This window comes from Rhinolophus sinicus, chromosome 3 (genome assembly GCF_057876585.1).
Source record: "Rhinolophus sinicus isolate RSI-liver-muscle chromosome 3, RSI-T2T, whole genome shotgun sequence".
Lineage (NCBI taxonomy): Eukaryota > Metazoa > Chordata > Mammalia > Chiroptera > Rhinolophidae > Rhinolophus > Rhinolophus sinicus.
In genome coordinates this window covers 38,849,991-38,865,755 of record NC_142503.1, presented here as the reverse complement: position 1 = coordinate 38,865,755, position 15,765 = coordinate 38,849,991, and the positions used below count along the sequence as shown (strand labels likewise).

The following is a 15,765-nucleotide window of genomic DNA, read 5'->3' as shown; positions in this document are numbered from 1 at the left end:
GAAAAACAGTAGATTCCATTTTTAAATTATGTATGTTAGAATAAAGCAATTTCTAAACTACTGCAAAGATGTTAATTTTCTACCACAGGATGCAAAATTAATTTTGGTAGAATAAATCTAGATTCTGCGTACAGAAAAAAGAGGAACCAATTAATCTGTAGGGCACTAATAGCCAATTAAAAAACATTTGAGTAATTGGCAGAGTATTCCATGCAAACTCTGCAAGTATATATATTAGAGGTGCTACTGCCCGAGGGAATTGATAGTCATGGCCTCTATTAGGTCTGTAATGAACCACAAGTCTCTGCTGCCACCCTGTCCCCAAAGTACATTGGTGAACCCAAGGGAACCAAGTCATGGACTGCGCTCTGTGGCCCATCTGAGTGAGTACCGCTCAAGGGAATCTAAACAAAGAGAGACAAAAACTGGTGAGTTTCGGGTACGGTGCTTCAGGAGTGAGATCAACATCTGGAGCAGGATGGTAACAACGCAGAAAACACGAAAGCAGACAGAAGTAAAGAAAAGGTGGAAAGGGGTCGGGATGGGACGAGAGTGTCTGTTGTTTATATTTTTCAATAATAAAAAAAATTGATTAGTGTGTATTTTAAGGTCATAGGGGAGGCACAAAAATATGTGGTATCTTCTTCTGTCTCCGAAAGTCTTGATGATACCTTTCAAAGTAGGTTTGTCAAAATGGTGGTTTCCAAACATTTTTCATTTCATGTTCCTTTTTCATTTCATGTTCCTTTTTCATTAAACCTTGAGCCTGGGAAAACTATGTATGCTTTCTATTCTCCTAATAGTTAACAATTGTGCCTGCCTACTCCAGGGAACGTGAACTGAAACAGAGAAGACACTGGTAAGTAATGATGAGGGGGAGGAACATGGCTTAACAATGATCAGTCATGGAGAGGAACAAGCCTTACAAAACACTACTTTCTCTGTCCACTCCTAGGCCTGTGCTAAATAGAATGGGTGACGTAACTGAAGACATTGACCTTGCTGCCTGTAAATGTCTCTCGTACACTGCCTAAAATGGTACTAACTACAAATTCCTTCAATTGCAGACAAGGAAACTCCTCCTGGGAGTGACTATGCAGGTGTCCTCAGGCCACCAAAGGGTAGCCTAAGGACACTGAGTGGACACTGAGTGCCTAAGTTTTATTTCCTCTGTTTAGTAAGTGAAAGGCTGGGATTTTGTGGATAAGCCAGTAATGGCTGATAACTCTGAAGTGTGGGCTCAGGGAATCTCTGCATTTCATTATGATCTCACTTAATCAGGCTCATTTCATTCTAACACAGATGTTCCCCAAGTTTTATAAAGGGGTTTTCATCACCTTTTGTTTACTTTATCCAAAAATTTACAGTATGGGGAGGGATCAGTAGTAGAGTCTCTAGGGCGCAGGGACGAGGGTCAGGGTAAAAGGAGCCTATAACAATGACAGCTGCATTATTCTCATAGCAGAGGCTCAATATATGTACGTGTATTTTTATTATAATGCGATTTATATCCATATAATACACATATCGTAATAACAAGAGTTACCATAAATTCAGCATTAACTAAAGTAGTTTAGATGGCAATTTTCAAAATGTTTGAAAGAGTCAAAATACCTTCATACAGTCTTTATCTAAATACCTGGACGTAAGTATGTCTTTTTAGCAACAGCAGTGTAGAAAGGAAAACTGCTGTATAAAATGCAAAATGCTAACAAATGGCCTTCTCAAAGTATGTGTGTGTTCTACAAGCTTTTAAATATATATCAATAAAAGCACATGGGGAGAGGATAGAGGGGTCTACCATTCACACTAGTACCACTAAATGCATATGTATTACAAGTATATCAATATGTCTGTGACACAAAAATTAACTTTTTATTTTACCATCAGATCTGTACACTTCATTTAAGGTATCCTAAGATTTTTAAAAATAAAAAGTCATACCTATGTATGTGTATATGAAAAGACAAAAAAAAATTCAACAGTTTGTTTAATTCCTTGATAATAGATAGAAAAAAAACCCTTTGTTTACAAATAGACGACATCAAAGATGTACACATTTTTAGAAATATAAAATAAGGCTGTTCATTTATTAAATAAACTCCTTGTAATCAGATATGGGTCTTGCCTCCCAAATAGTTTTAAAACTACTCCATTCTTTGGAATAAAGAATAAATTCTAGTTGTACAATTTTTATGAATTGGGAATGAAATTTATGCCTCCCACTGAGTAAGAAATTATGCATAAACTGCACACTTACTCATACTAATATGCTTTTATACAACAGTTGTAAAGACAATCCTACTTATCACAGCAAAAAAATAATTGCATCTACTAAATAGCAAATTTAAGTACCTGTTCAAGTGTCAAATTTTTAGGATCTAATTTCCACTAAAAAAATAACAAAAAATTTAAGCTAACATATGTATAGGTTTAATAAGAATAACACAAGAATAAACAGTTGACAGTGGTGAACTCAATGAGTATTAAGTAAAACAAAGCATAGTTGTTTAACTTAATATTAAACAATATTAGACTTAATTAAAACAGTCAAAATAAAAGTTTGAATTTGGGTAGATCATAATGGTCAATGGTACATGGATTTAAAGACTATAGTATAAGTAACAATATTATTTCCCAAACTTAAAACATTTTAAAGCTAGCTGCCATTGAACTAATTGCCCTAGGAGGATAGCAGATTTCTTACCCCTTTGTTAAGAAAAATATGGAACCCATTTAGTTAAAAGAAGAAAAAAACAAAAGGCGTGATCCCCGGCTATTGGGTAGATGACAGGTTTAGGTACAAAACAGATTTCACCTGTTGTCCTGGGCTTCTGGCTAGAGTGTGGGAGGAAAGCCTGGACACAGACATGGGAAGGAGGAGCTAAAGCAGAGACACGTAAACTTCAGTCACTCAAGCACCAGCTTTGCAATTTTTGTCACACCATGTAGTATTATATCCTTAACATTTTAATTTAATTTGCCTTGCTTTTTCCTTCAATATTCACTTTTATTTTATCCTAAAAAATACCCATGAAATCACTGAGTTGCTCTACTAGCTGTATTTTGTGTCCAAACACACACAAAATAGATATATATCTTAAAAATTTAACAGGTTTGTCTTTGTAGACCCAAGAAGTCATCATGCAGACCTCACTTTGGAAACCACACTAGTCTCTAGAGACAGACCCAGCAACACATATGGTGATACAGGACATAGGAATCAACATAGCAGTAAGAAATTCCTGTGGATGGGAACTGGCTGAATAAACTCTTTGTAATCAGATATGAATATTAAAGTCTTACTTGGATTATGTTTACCCTTCATTTTATAAAATCCTACGTTATGTACAACAGTCTTGTATTAGGTTTGAAAAGGAGAGGGCAGAGGTCCTAGAATTCCAGGGGTGAGCAGAAGGAAAAAAAAGCTAAAATTCATGGCATGTTTAACATGTGCCAGCCATTGAACTAAGTTTTCACTCTGTATGAGTAATTTCATTTAAACTTGACAATTCTATGAGGTGCTAGTACTACTTCATTTTATAAATAAAGAGACTGAGGCTTAAGAGAACTTTAGACATTTACCGCATGTCACACACTAGCTAACAGAAATGAGGATTTGAACATAGGTCTTCTGACTCCTGACCCTACACAGTTAGCCACTAGGCTATGTTGCCAGACTTTAAGACATCTACAAATGTTAAATCTGTAAACATACTACATTCCAGTTATTAATAGTAAAATACAAGGCCTAAGCTTATAGGAACAGTAACTGCCATTTCCCAGAAGATTAAAAATCTACTATTTCTCTCCAAAAAAGAAAACTATTGCCTTTCATTAGGGTATTTTCAGAATGTAGAAAACACATCTTAAATCATTTAATATAACAATCCTGACAATCATTTAACTTTCAATAAACATCCACTGAGCAAAATCTGGAAACCGCACACAGAAAAGAAAAAGAAAAAAAAACCATCCATAACCTCACCACCCCCAAAATCATATTTATTTTTATTATATTTCCTTTCAGTATTTTGGCAATATATAGGTTATAAATACACAAATGCTTACATATACATAACACATATTTATAAGATTAAACATTTGTCCCTTCACACAACATAGAAAATATGAAGTTTCTCATGTTGTTATTCCATAACTTTAAAAGCATTAATATTCAGTTTCCAAACAGGTTCACTTGTATTCTGAGGAAGAAGGAAACTCTTGTATAAGTGTGTATAATAACATTTCTTTTGTTTAATTGTGTTTTAAACGTACAGAGAAATAAAACAGCGTGACTCTTTAAGAATAGGCAATAAAGCACGCTAAAAAAATACTAAAAAAAATTTATACCAGTTAAGAGATAAGTATCAGGTATGCCACGCAAAAGCAAGTTTTACAAATTAAGGCAGAGCTTCATGATCAGGAGAGAAAGAGGTAAAGTGAGGAGATGTGTTTCATATCCTAGTCACCAAAGGAGTCTTCTGAGAGACAAAAATCCGTCATGGGAAAAAGTCATCTGTCCCGCCGCCCCGCCCCTCTCCCCCTTTTCTGGAAGAAAGATGAAGCAATACTGGGGAGAAGAAGATGCTTTTGGGAATTCCCTTTAGTAAGCCAGCAGTTACTTTCCAGAGAAAAAGGGTTCACTAAAGACCTCAAGCACCACTGGTAGAAAAAGCCCAGATGTCCTCTACTCTCAGATCAAGTTTCTTCAAGAGAATAATTAGGGTATGTCTTGTTGAAAGGCAAAAAACTAAGACTTTTTGATATTTTAAGCATCATTTTTAGGATGTAGATTCTATGGTCAGTCTGTGGTACTTCCTTTAAGATTTCAAAATTCATTTTGAATAGGCAATATAAGCCCAGTGTGGAAGTCTCCCTCCCATTTCCGTCTCTTGACCATTCAGTTACCCTCCCTGGTGGCACACACCATGGCCAATGTCTGAAGTAATCTCCTAGGGATAGCTTATAGATGTATAAGCAAGTGTGTCTGGAGGAAGACTTTCCTTTGGGGACACAAATGCTATCATACCAATTGTTATGGACTGCATGTTTGTGTCCCCCACCCAAATTCATATAGTAAAATCCTCACTCCCAGTGTGATGGTATTAGGAAAAGGGCCTCTGGGAGGTGATTAGGTCAGGAGGGCAGATCCCACATGACTGGGATTAGTGCTCTCATAAAAGAGACCCCGGAGAGCTCTCTGCTCTACATCATATGAGGATACAAGAAGACAGCCCCCTACAAGCCAGAAAGCAAGCCCACCAGATATCACATCTGCCAGTGGCTTAGTCTTGGACTTCCCAGCCTCCAGAACTATAAGCAATGAACGTTTGTTGTCTAAGCCACCCAGCCTATAGAAATTTGTTATAGCAGCCCGAGCAGACTAAGATGCCAATCATACTATTTTGCATCCTGCTTTTCCCCCTTAACAACCTACCTCGGAGATGTTTACATGAGTATAAAAAGATCTGTGTTGTAATTTTTACACTTGATCTTAGCCAAAAGGCCGAGAAGCGATATGTTGTAATTTTTAATAAACATGAAATAGTACATAGAATGGGTGTACCATATTTTTTAAAATCAATTCGTTATTGATGAATATTTAGGTTGTTCCCAATCTTTTGTTCTTAAAAGGATGATGCAATGAATAATCTTATATGTAGGGCTTTTCATGTAAGTACAAATATATCCATGAACTAAATTCCCAGAAGTAGAATTGCTAGGTCAAATGGAATGTCCATTTGTGCTTTGGATAGCTGTTTCCAAATTACCTTCATAAAAGCTACACCAATTTAACTTTCACAAAGAATGGATGAAAGCACATATTCCCAATGTCCTTACCCTTTGACCTTTGCCATAGGCAGATTAAAAATGGTACCTTGCTGTAATTTTAATTTTTCTTTTTGTGAACGAGGTTGGCATCATTTCATTTTAAATCTTTGCACTTCTTTTTCTGTGAATTGTCTGTTCATGTCCTTTGACATTTTTCTATTTGTTGTTGCTATTTTAGTTAATTCCTCTTTCCTCTATATACAGGGAGTTCTTACACATTTGAAAGTTAAACGAGACTTACACGTTAAAAGGATGGTTGGGTTGGGAATTATAAAATTTCTACTTTGACCTCCAAACACTGCCTTCCTAGAGTCTTAGTCACCCTGGAGGTGCCTGAGACCCTTGACAGGTGCCAGTCTGAGACAGGTGACACCAATGATCCTGAAGAATGAGATAGCAGACTCAGGCATTTCTCCTCCCTTGGGGCCACTGCTCCTTCCCTAATCCACCCACACAGGCCAAGGCGGATATTAGGGCAGCTTTTAATCTTTACATTTAGGGGCTTCAGAGCTCACAAGACACCCATCACAGTGGAGGGGGGAGTTTCTTCCACCGGTACCAGATCAAAGATGGAGGACTACCTTGGTTGCAGCCCACAAGCACATGAGATACTTGGTGAGAGTTTTCAACCAGCTGTCTATGCCCAGACCACTGGTGGGCACCACGAGGAGAAATGAATGAAATCTGGAGGTGACTTGGGGTGGAAAGATAGGTTGGTCTGAGTAAGGTGACACAGCTCTGCAACAGCTATCCCCTTGTAAAAAAGCCCGATTCAGGCCTTTGATGCCTGACAGGAGCCCCTGGCTAGGTAGGACAAAGGTGAAGTAGGTAGTACAGCGAAGGTGAGGCCCTTTCTGACTGACGTCTGGCTCTTTATCCCCATGGCAGCAATTAGTGCAGCCAGGTGATAATTCTAAATCAGTTTGTCTGGTGATATATAAAAAACTGAATTTTGCATGTAAAAGGAGGCTTAGAAGTGTCAATGCATAATATGTGAAAGTGAGGGCTACTGAAAGCCAAGAACCACACTACATATAATAGATTTGGGGACTTCAAACCTTGTTATTCTGAAGCATTGTAAATTCAAAAATAAATCAATAAGAATTCTTACACTGAAAGCTACTTTCACATGTGACAAAGCATAATTTGACTGAAGTTACTCAGATGTAGCACCTATTTATCAAGAGCCTGCTATGTACCAGGCAATGTTTAGATGCCTTCCATATAGGGTCTCTTACGTTCAACACAATCTTTTACAGATGAAGTTAAAGAGGCACATAGGGTGACTAGCTTATCCAAATGTACATCACTAATTAAAGTAGTATAACCAGCATTTGAATCTGTGTTTTTCTAACTCCCAACGATAAGCATTTTCCATTGAAGATTTTGACATTAGCATTTACAAAGTTTGCATAAGGTATCATTATACATATCCAATTAAAAACTAACATTTTATTCATAACTATCATAAGTTATTATTTTCCCATAGTGATCAAATGAGGCATTTCTTCTTGAAAATGTTATTGTGTAATTTGACATATTCTACATATATTTGTGTGGGCATGGAAGACTATCTCAGCAGGTAACACTTTCGTTTTTTTTTAAGCAATTAAAGAGGCTTTCCAGATAAGCTTTCAGAATGTTTAAGACTGCCAACTAGTTCAATGGATTACCTAAAATCCTATTAGCTTCCCCATATTTACAGGTTTCCCATAAGGAATCTCAGCTTCTTCCACTTTAGAAAATCCAAAATTACATCAAAATGTTTGGTTATTCTGAAATACCTTATATAAAATGGTTTAGCCTTTTAGGACCCAAAAGCTGAGAAGACTTAAACTATATCCAAAAGACAGCAGAAAAATTCCAAGGGACCTATTTCCTTTATTAGTGTAAAAGTTTTGTGGTCATTTCTAGCACGTCAATTTTTTTTGTTTTGTTTAAACCTCACTTCATTAATTTCTTAAAAGCCATAAATAAAATTTGTAAAATTTAAGTCTGAAAGTACATATGAAGACTATCACAACTTAAGAAAACAAGATGAACTTACTGCAAATTTGTCTGTGCTTTCCACATGCATAATAAACTCATATTTACTGTTTATTTTTTTTAAAGTTCCACAGCATTATTATATGCAAACAAAAATTTTAAGTTCTAAAAACATATTGTTCAGCCAAAAATTATATGTATTGAATAGTCTTTTGCATTAATCTAGGAAGATTTATAGTCAAAAGTTAAATAGGTTTTCTGATTGTATTCCCAAATCAAGCACATAAGTCTTAGAAATGTCTAGTATTTTACTTCATTTACTTCCTTTCCACTACTGTGGAAATCAAACATCTAAAATAGTTTTCAAAAAATAAAGAAAAAAAACACTTGAATGTTATATGAAAAATCATTTATTTTCCAAAATGCCAAAAATCTTTGATCCTTAGAATTAGTGCAGCTGTAATTGCCCCCAACCCCCAAAAGGAGGTAACCATTAAAAAGAAAAATTCAAATAATGGATTCATGACTATTTAGTTCATGTAACAATGTGTTCACTCTGAAGAGCTGATAGGGAAGCAGCCATTTCAGGGTTTGATTGATGTGTAGGAAATCAGTATTTGAAAGTACTTTATTCATCTAATACATTCTACAATACTTTGTAAAGCTAAATTATCTCCAATGGATAAAGTATATTTATAATTGACAATTTGGGCATTTAACAAAATAATAAAGAAACTAACATTAAGTGATTCTTCTATGACTACGTCTGAATCGTGGCAGATGAGTTAAAGTGTCTTAAATACATACAAAAAGGGAAAGAAATAAAAGGGGGAGAAAATTTATTTTAGCTAAATTAAATAGGCTTTAAGATATACAGAAACTCCAGGTTTTAAAAAGACTACAATGAGCAAATCTATGACTGACTGAAAAGTTTTCATTTTACAGTGACAGTTGCTAACTAGAGCAAGCAAATTCCAATCTGGTACACCATTAATGTAAAAAGGAATAATATTTTCTTCTCTCAAAATTAGCACACACTCATAGTGTGGTTTAAACCAATATAATTAAGTATTTAATTTTCAATTTGGGAGGCGAACTTGAACACTGGGGCTGTCAATAGAGAGATAAAGATACTGAAGAAATTTAATCAAAGCAGTGGCAAATATTACTAGACTTCAGAGAAGTATAAAATTATGCCACTTGTAACTAGCCCAAACTTTATTTTCAGATTTGTAATGCAGAAGATATGGCTAATTATTTGATGGACTTCTAGATCCAAATAGTTTCATAGAAATCCAGTTGTACTTGGTCATTTATTAAAGATCATAAAAGAGTCAAGGACTGCAATGTTAGCTGCAGTTACTAACTCACAGAATATATGACAGTTTTAAATATGAATACTTTAATGAAAATAAATAGAGTACGTTTTGTGGTGCATTAGTCTTAATTGTAAAACTATATATTTATTAATCCATGAAATTACTAATACCCTTCATTAATCTATCTAATTTAGTTACATCAGGCAGTACTTACCATTAATGAATAGAAATCTATTCTGATATAGAAAGAGACCACATAATCATCTAATGAAATGTGATATTCATCAACTTAAAAAGAACTGTACTAGTATTTTTGAAACAGATTCCTGAGTATAAACATTGGGCTCAGTTGGTAAGAGGTTGAGGAATCAATAATTTTCAAACTCTTCTTTAGAAATATCTTCAATGGAGGTTGAATTTATGAAACTGCTCAAAGCAGAGCTTCTCTGGTTGAGGCAGGGGTCCAGAGTATGGCTCCCCTTTTCTACCCTCCCCTTCCCTAGAGGCAACTGCCTCACATTCCTAGAACTCTAAGGAGCGCTGTAAAAATGACTTGATTCAGACCTAGTAGTAAGCACTTCAGAGACTGCAAAACTCGTCCATGAACACAAAATCAAGCTCTTGTGAGTAACCATAAGACCATCATATGTTTTGCTTCTCTCTCTATCTTATCTTTTACATGGTTAAGTAATCTGTGACAAACTTCTGAGTAATCAGGTATAAAACAATGTCGGACTTTTCCTGCAGTTCCCTACCTCAAGGAGCTATAAGGCCTACTTAAATTGTGGCGCTATGATTTAAGGCTGGAAATTGACTTAAGGCTTTGCTTCTAGTATTTAGACGGGATGAGTTAAGTGAGAAATCATTCTCTCGCTAAGGAGCAAGAAGTCCTTAGGAAAAGACAAAGAAGTCTGAATAGCAAAGAGGGAAAACAACACTGTTCAGTTCACAAGTCTTCAAGGAAGCATGCCTTCACGGGAGAGGCATTCTCAATACTTCATCCTCAGACCTGGAGGCTCCTGTGAAGGGAAAGAGATGGAGGTAGCCTGAGGCCAACCAAAAGCAGTGAAAGGAAAGACAGGAAAGAAAATTCCAGCAAGAACAATTTATTGATAGTGTCTCATTATTTTAGTCATTAGTTTAAACTTTCCTGAGGACAAAACTTTACCCTGGCTAATAACTAATAAAATTGGATGACGTGAATTTTACCTTTGTTCTCTACTTCAGTTCACTGGTAGAAAGACATGGTAATGAAATGTGATTTCACCAAAAGGAAGGCTGCAGGAACACGAAAGGGAAAGGTTGGTCCCATTTTGCTCATCAAAGATGTAACAAAGACCACTTATCTTGCTATTTTTACTTATTTATTCCGTATTTTCCATTGACGTTGAAAAGATAAAGACTACAGTCGTGAATAGTGAAGATTTGTAAAATGTTAATATTTAAGATACGTTTCTCCAAAAATACTGCACACATAAAAGTGAAAACTACATCGACTCAAGGGTGTACTGGCAATTATATGTATTAGGATACTTACATACATGAAATACGTATTAGGATACTTACATACAGAAGAATCAAGAAATTGGACTTCAAAGATTCTTTACCTTAGTAATAAATGATAAAGCGTAACATTGTTTTTCCTAGTTTTTCCTACTTCTTGCTACTTCTTTATGAGCTTCCAGGGTCCAGAGATCATACAATTTAGTCTAATTTAGCCAAGTATCAATTACATTATATTAATATAGTTTATTAATCAATGTTATCTGACTCATTTAGATGAACAGAATCAGTTATTGAGCAACAATTATGTGTGTGGTACTTATTAGACACTTTTATTTTTATTTCCTTGTTTAATTCTCACAGCAATCTTCATTTTTATAATTGAGTCAAGTACAGCTCAAAGAAAATGTTACGGATGAGGAAAGGTGTGCTTTGAATTATACCAAATTTTCACATGGAAATTTAAGAAAGTGTACTGGTACAGTCACCTCCTGCGCTACAAAACCTCGTGCCAGCATTGTCCACATGTAATCACGTTCACAGGCCTTCCCCCCTTTTTTTCTTCCTCTCTGTAACAACCCAGTTTAAACCACTTTGCCTACACTTCTCACATCCTCTCTTTGCTTTGCACCCTGAAATACCTAACTGTTGTGTGGCAATACCACCACCTATTGGCTGTCAAAGGGACTGGAATAATCCAAAAGCATCAGCTTCCTTGCCCTTCAGGAAGGCGAAATGCATCATTCGGGCTCTTCTTTTTTTCCTGCCTTTTATTAAACCCACTTGAAAACATTTCAGCTGAGTTAAACCCACCTGAAAAATTTTTTCTCTCATCTTTCTCTCTACATAGACATCTTTTTTTCCTCCTTCATCTCTCCTTCTAAAAACCTGTAGAGTTATTGCATCTCTCTTGATTCCATTGCTAACCAATAAGTGTTTTTGCTAATGTGCAGCAATTCAGATGAATTGTGGATTAAAAGGGATTTGTGAATTATTCTGGAAACTGAGCTACCACTTATAAATAGTTTCCATGAAAAAGTGTGTTGAATATAAACAGGCTGCTTAAATGGAACTTTAGGAATTCAAGTAATTTGTCTGTTGGGAACTTGCTATATTACTAAAACACATAAAAGTCTTTCACGGTAGTATCCAAGAAAAATAAAGGAATAGGATGCTTACACAAAGCAATATTGCATATATTTCCCGCCCTCTTCAGAGGATGACCACCTGCATTGTCCGGTGGAATCTGAATCTTGCATTACACATAATGGAACACTCAAATATTTAGTGCTAATAATGACGATCCATTGCCATTTTGTAGTGGCTCATTAAAGTGACACTAAGGATAGAGAAGTGAACAGATCCCATTATTTTAACTTTTATCTCTATGATGAAAACTTCCAGGATTATATCTGTAACTCTAACCACTTAATGAACTTCAATCATGAACTTCTGTTAAAGCAATGCTCCACTTGGACGTCCTTACACTTCTGTTACACAGAGTTCTACATCGCCTTTAATACGTCCTTAGTAATCAATCCCTTAAATTCTCCTCTCTTTATGCTAAGCTCTGTACTTTCCCATCCGTGGGAATTTTGTGCTAAAGCAGGGGAAGCATGTAAGACACCTCAAACTGACTGGTCAATATGAAGTCACTTTTGTTGCTGGTACCAATCAGATAGCAAAGGCTTTTTGTCCCTTGGCCTTTGTCCTGTATCTCAGTTATAGAAACGGCTCCTCATATCCTGATTTGAGTCCAGTTTCTCATAAGCCGGAGAAGACTGCCACTGCCTTATACAATGTAACCATAACTGCCCTCACCTGCCTAGACAGAGCCTATTCTTGGTGGAAAGACAGACTGCACTTCCTTACACTGATTCCATGATGTACTGAGACCTGTCTGTGGCCTGAAGCTGGTGTCAAGTTCCTGGGTATATGAACTTCTCCTCACTGTTGGCTATATTCCTGCCTTGTCAGTTATCTGCCCAAGACTATTTTATTGGCTCCCAAGACTTGAAACCTATGGTCTAGCCTGTTTAATCAGTAGTTATGATTGTCAGCTCTCCTGAGTCCCAATATTTTCCTTTCCAATCTCTTAAATCTTTTGCTAGCACTATTATTTTACTCATTTCCTAATTTTAAAAATTCAGTTGTTTTTACAATATGAATATTGGTAACACTCAATTTTTATCACTGTTAGTAATTATGTTTTTACCACAATTAAAATTTTTAAAAATTATTTTTAAAAAATTTCAACTGATTTTACTCCTTAACAAGACAAACTTTCAACAAGAAGAAAAGATATTAATGTTCCTCTGACGTATTCCTTTTATTTCATATTTACCCCACGATCCTCATCTAGGCCCTCCTTGTTTCATGCTTACATAAATGGAAAAATCTCTCTACCATATTTTGATGTCTATTGTTTATTGTTTAGAAATTCTTTCTTTAGAGAACCATTCACTATTCCCTTCCTTTTCATCCTGCTTGTCCATTGAGTTTGGGTGGTGCTATCACCCCTCTGTCTAGAGGCAGGACTGTAAACGAAGTTTGGCCATCGCATTACATTACTTTATACACAAAAATCATTTCAGGGATGACCTCAGCTGGGCTAATCCGTGTTTTTCTAGAACTTTTGCTGGTGCTTCCAGGAAAGACTCTTAACCTCTATGACCATAAGCTATAAAGACCATATAGACCTGGAACTACAGATGCCATCTATCCTACATTGTGGGGAAAACTTACCTATGAATGAAACCAATTTGGAGGAAGGTAGAGTCATGTGATAAGGGAGAACATATCCTGATGATATTAGGCACTTGAATCTAGTTCAATTTCTGTTCAGATACATTTTCTAAAATATTGTATTACTTGCATGTCAGCTAAGCTGTAGTAGCAAATAGACTCTAAAAATAAAGTAGCTGAAATGATAAGAAGGGTACATGTATTTCTTTCTTATGTAACAGTCCTGCATGGCTGTTGTTGGGCCAGCTCTATCCATGTAGTCATTTAAGGATCCAAGCTGATGGCTCTTTGCTATTCCGCTATCTTGAAACCTTCCAAGGTTTCCCTGAACATGGCTATTTCATTCAGCAAGTAAAAAGAAAAAGCACTTAGCAACACGTATGGAGATTTAATTGGCCAGGACAGGAAGTGACTCACATCACTTCTACTTACAATGTACTAGAGAAAACTTGGTCATATAGCCACACCTCATTTCAAAGGAAACTGGTATATGTAGTCTAGCTGTGTGTCCAGGAAGACAGAGAACGTGGATTTTGGTGGAAAGCTAGTGGTCTGTACAAATAGAAAGTGCCAAAAAATGTATACACATTTTAAGAAAGAAAAAAACTGTCCTAAAATTACACTGATGGCAACCACTTTGAGCACCTCTTGTAATTGCAGAAGGCAAACGTGACTTGTAGTTATCTTTTGTTATCGGTGTATGTTATTACAATTTTAACACAGTTTTTTCCTTTCTTAAAATGTGTATACATTTTTGGGGCACATTTTTTGGCACCCTCTGTATATTCTTGGATAATGTCAAATCAACAAAGAAGCTGAATACCAGACCACAGCACAATGGCCCCCAGAAAAACTGTTTTCATTGAATTAAAACTCTGATGAAATACCATTATCCATATTTCAATGCTATTATAAGAAATACTCCAGAAAACAAATGCATCAAATCTATCAAAAGATGTTGTCAAAGACACTTGTTCATTATACTGTGTAATGTCTTCTAATAAAAATTGTGGGAGAAAGTCACATCAGACATCAACAGTAAGGAGAACAGAAAAATAAATGTAATGTTTGTCTTCCAGGACCAGGACAGATTACAACACTGGCAGCAGTACTACTGAGGGTGCAGGAAACGAACAGGCTCTTATACTGTTCGGGATGTAAATTAGCCAGTACAAATCATAAAACCAACTGTTTCTTTTTCTGAACAGACGGCAAAGAAGTTTAGGAAGAGAATGATCCTGTGACACAGTTTTATTGTATCACAACGCTATCACTCTTCCTACACAAAATTTAAAATTCTACAATGCATATATATTTCTTAAAAAGCAAAAATTATTCACTTTGGTGTTTACTCATTAAATATACATAAATACACATAAATATAAAAATAGAGAGAATAAATGTTTATGTACATACATATATGCACTGAGTGCCTAGGTCAAACACTGTGCTGTGTACATATGGGAGAAAGAGAAAAAAGGCTCAGGTTGCTCACAGTCTGGTTCAATGGTCCCAATATTTTTTCTCACCGTGACTCACATCAGATAACCTAATGGCCTCACATTCCTGGAAAGGCCTGACCAAGACGTATGGTATGTACAATTCTCAGCATGACAGCAACAACTTTGTCTCCTTAACTTTTACTGGTCTGAGACATAATAGTGATCTAAGGAGTCAGATGGTTAATAACACAGATGGACTAAACATAGGTAAGAGTAAGAGAGAAAATGCTATATGCTATAATACAACATAGGAAAAAAATAAGGAACCCAAAAAAGTGGAGGAAGACAAATGGGAAACTTTATGTAAGAAATACGTATCATATTGGATTAGGCAGGAGAAGGAGGAGGAAAACAGAGATTAGAAGAATCATTCCAGAAAATGGAAAAATAAAAGGACAATTGGATTTTACACAGGAAAGATTGTGAAAATATTTCTGGGCACTTGAATATATGCTTTATACAGTATATCATCTTTTCTGCATCACTGAAAAATCAGTTAAATCCATATAATAGCATTTTTTTAGATAAAGGAAGCCAATTCATTAAAAAAATATTTCCAGTCTATCTTAATGAAAATAATTTCAAAATAAAGGGTTTTTTTTCCTGCCTTAGTAAATTTAACACCATTCATGTACTCAGTTTCTCTTTGGATCCCATGCTGATTATAAATAAAACATAGATTACTGTACTTTAACATGAGTAGGTCTTACTGAGATTGCATTTTTGACTTTTAAATGATTCCACTACATTACGATTCTCAGTTACTTCTTATTACCAATCAGTGTTACTGCTTCTAACTATTGTACGTCAGCTTTCCCCCCAATCTTTTATGTATAGAAAATTAGGGGCAAATTGGCAGAGAAAGGAATATTATT

The 15,765-nt window shown here is 35.7% G+C and overlaps 1 protein-coding gene across 1 annotated transcript in view; it reads right to left on the bottom strand.

Annotated features, from left to right (window-relative positions):
• NDUFAF2 (NADH:ubiquinone oxidoreductase complex assembly factor 2) overlaps nucleotides 1-15,765 on the bottom strand; it is a 123,001-nt gene that overhangs the window by 42,238 nt on the left and 64,998 nt on the right. The window lies entirely within an intron of this gene.